The 4,144-nt window shown below is 34.6% G+C and overlaps 1 pseudogene across 1 annotated transcript; it reads left to right on the plus strand.

Moving 5' to 3' along the window:
* Positions 1-1,839: 1,839 nt before the first annotated feature.
* Positions 1,840-2,079, plus strand: LOC308337594 (small ribosomal subunit protein eS27-like; annotated as a pseudogene). Its single transcript has one exon. The product of its transcript is annotated as a small ribosomal subunit protein eS27-like (transcript).
* The last annotated feature ends 2,065 nt before the right edge of the window (positions 2,080-4,144 follow it).

A 4,144-nucleotide genomic window follows, 5' to 3' on the forward strand; every position in this document is an offset into this window, starting at 1 on the left:
GGATACATGCACCCCAATGTTTATAGAAGCTTTATCTACAATAGTGAAACTATGTACTACCCAAGTGTGCATTGACTGATGAATGTAAAAAGAATATTTGTTATGAGGGAAATTAGTGAGAGAAAAACAAATACCATATGATTTCACTTATATTTGGAATTTAAGAAACAAAACAAAGGAGCAAATAAAAAAAAAGAATGAGAAGTCAACTAAGAAGTAGTCTTTAATTGTAGAGAACAAACTGTTGATTATCAGAGGAGGTGGGTGAGGGGATGGGTTATGATGGTGATTAAGCAGTGCATTTGTTATAATGATCGTCGGGTTTTAAGTGGATGTTTTCAATCACTGCATTGTACACCTGAAATTAATATTACATTGTATGTTAACTGATTCAGTGTAAATACAAACTTAAAATTTCTTCACATTTGAGACTGATACTGCTAATCATATTCAAGCAGTTGCACAAATAGAATATAAATCCTTCTCTCATAGCCCTTTGGATTATGAAAGATTAAGGAAATAGTATTTGTAACACATTTAAGATCATTGGAAGAAACTGACTACATAAGCATAATATTTAGGCATATCACCCTCATACATTGAACAAATATCAAGAAGTAAGTGATGGTATATAAGAAGATATCTATTTGTCTAGGGATTATGTATCACATTTACTGTGTTGGTATAGACTTTTGCATCAACTTCTGTACTCCCTCCTTTTCTTTACTTATGTTTCTTCCACTACCTCCCCAATAAATATATTGCAGGCCTTAAGGATCTTAAAGGGAGTTATCTCTGTCAGTGAATGCAATGGCTGCTTATTATAGGTTTCACAGCAACAGCAAAAGCCACCAATGGAGAGTTCATGTCTAAAATCATTATTAATGATGATTACAGAAAATGGGGCATTTAAGAACTAAGATAAAAAACTCAATTTCTCTTATAAATAAATGGTTTGTGAATTGCTATTTACAAGCACTTAATTTGCTAATTTTCATGTTAAGTTTTAATCAGATCCTGCAAAAGAGTTTTAGGTATAATAGATTCAAAGGCTTGGACAATGAGCATTAAGAAGCCTACTGTCACAAAAACATGCATTCCAACACTTTCCACTCCATGGAAAAGTAGGTATCAGATATTTACTATGGGTAAAACTTTGTTGAGAGGCAACAACAGTTAAAGATATGGGCAATGACCTCCTGGGGATTACAGCCTGATGGGGAACATGGAGAGATAACTTCATCTACTATATTATTTGACAAGGAAAACTAGCTTGTGAGGCAGGGAATGTTATTCACATTTCACATATAGGGGAACTCAGGTTCAGAGAACTTAGGCATCTTGCCCAAAGTCACACAGCTGGGTCATGGCTAGGTCAGAACTCAAACTCATTTTTTGGATTTTGATGGTTAAAATCAATGTATTTATTTATACAACACAGAGGGCTGTGTTGTAAAATGCATATAACATAAGTATGTAATATGCATATAACATACTTTTGGTGTAATAGGAATTCAGAGTAGTAAATGCATATAATATACTTTAAGTGCAATAGAAATTCAGAGAAAAGTGTTCTGAATTCAAATTTTGTCTGAATCAGTCCATGTTTTCCTCATGAATGATCTGGTTCCTCAGATAGGTCTTGTAGATTGACTAATTAGATTTTAAAAGGGAATTAATAAGCCTGTCTCTGAATCCAATTCTTCATTTGTAAAACAGGGATGATGCTATCCCTTTCTCCCCTATATCATTGCTATAGTTGAATAAAGTGATATATGTAAAATCTTTTAGTAAATTAAAAAGCAATCAAGTACTGGTTGGGCTTGTGAAAGGATTGACATGCCTTTGTCTAAAGCTTTACTACACCTGAAGAAAAAAAAAGAAACATAAAAAGAATTGGCAAGCTCAAAGCCCAGATTCCTATTTTATGAACACAAAATGTCCAGGTCGCTATAAAATTACTGGTTTTCAGCCATAATTGTGTTTCTTTGTGTAGGCTGTTCAAAAATGTTGTGCCAGCCAATAGGAGGAAAGGCTAGACTTACAGAAGGATGTTCATTTAGAAGAAAGCAACACTAATGATCCACACGACCTCCTAAATTTGTGTTATATGGCAGAAAGCCTTATTGGTTCAATAATTTCAGTTAATCTACCAAGATAATGTAATTAATTTTGTAAGGTATACAACAATGATCTCCTATATTTAGTGTCAGTTTTTCAATAATATTTAAATTATGGGCCAAAAAAAGCATTAAACAATGTAAACTGTTCTTACTACTTACTAAAGTGTGAAAGTGTAAGTGCATGTGATTGATGTGTTTACCTAGAGCTGACAGTAAAGATATGGTTTTAAGGATGGACTAAAATCGCAGGGCAAAGAAGGCTCTCAAAGTTCATCTGATCTAACCCCCATCTGATGCTTGTTAAAAAGGAATCTGGAGCAGAAAATGGTTTGGTGTCTCCTTACAGAACTTAATCTGTATCTTATATAGTTACTTATCTCTCAAATTCTGTTAATCTTAGACAATAGTGCCACAGATTTTTCATTATTCTTATAAATTGACTTGAATTAATCTTTTCATTAACTTTTAGAGTTTTTAATAATGTTGATTGAAATAAAAGTGTTATATTTATTTCAATGCAAACTCTTATTCTGGCAACTGGAAGATTAGAAGGCAATTTCCTCAATTCTGCTTATTGTTTCTGAATTATGCTCCTAAAAGCAGAGTCGATGTTCTTTGCATTCCTAAATATAAAACACTAATTCTTCTGGGAAGATGTTTTAACCGAAAGTACAAAAAAAAAAAAAAAAAGAAAGAAAGAAAGAAAGAAAGAAAAAGTGGTGGGGGGGAGAAAGCATTATCTTTTGGCTCACTTATTCTGGGTGTGAATCTACCTAGATGTTACTTTATCTCAGGGAAGTTTATGCCACTAACTTGAATAAGGCTAGACTTTATAATAGGTAATTATTACAAGGCAGTCCTCACTATATATGACTTAATTCTAAGGGTAATGTTAGTTTTCTGTAACTCTAAACATAATTTCCCACCAAAGCTGGGGGCATCACAATGCCTGACTTCAAGCTGTGATCATCAAGACAGCATGGTACTGCCACAAAAACAGAGACATAGATTAATGGAAAAGAATAGAGAGTCCAGAAATGGACCCTTAACTCTATGGTCAACTAATCTTCAAAAAAGCAGGAAAGAATATCCAATGGAAAAAAGACAGTCTCTTCAATAAATGGTGCTGGGAAAATTAGACTGCCACGTGCAGAAGTATGGAAGTGGACCATTCTCTTACACTATACACAAAGATAAATTCAAAATTGATGAGAGACCTAAATAGGAGACATGAATCCATTAAAATCCCAGAGGAGAACACAAGCAGCAACTTCTCTGATCTTGGCTGCAGCCACTTCTTGCAAGACACATCTCTAAAGGCACAGAAAACTAAAGCAAAAATGAACTATTAGGACTTCATCAAGATAAAAATCTACACAACTAAGGAAACAGGCAACAAAATTAAAAGGCAACCTGTGGAATGGGAGAATATATTTGCAAATGACATATCAGGTAATGTCCTAGTATCCAAGATCTATAAAGAACTTCTCAAACTCAACACCCAAAAAAACAAAAGATCCAGTAAAGAAATAGGCAGAAAACATGAACAGATATTTCTCCAGAGAAGACATACAAATGGCCAACAGACACATGAAAAATACTCGGCATCACTAGCCATCAGAGAAATAGAAATGAAAACCACAAGATACCACATTTTACCAGTTAAAATGGCAAAAAATAACAAGACAGGAAAAAACAAGTGGTGAAGATGTGGAGAAAGGGCAACCCCTCTACACTGTTGGGAATGCAACCTGATACAGCCACTCTGGAAAACAGTATGGAGGTTCCTCAAGGGCAACCCCTCTACACTGTTGGGAATGCAACCTGATATAGCCACTCTGGAAAACAGTATGGAGGTTCCTTAAGAAGTTAAAAAAAAATAGAGCTATCCTATGATCCAACAATTGCACTACTGGGTATTTACCCCAAATAAAGTGAAATGAAGGGGCAACTGCACCCCAATGTTCATAGCAGCAATGTTAGCAATAGCCAAATGGTGGAAGGAACCTAGATATCGTTTG

The sequence above is a fragment of the Martes martes genome (assembly GCF_963455335.1).
Source record: "Martes martes genome assembly, chromosome: X".
Taxonomy (NCBI): domain Eukaryota; kingdom Metazoa; phylum Chordata; class Mammalia; order Carnivora; family Mustelidae; genus Martes; species Martes martes.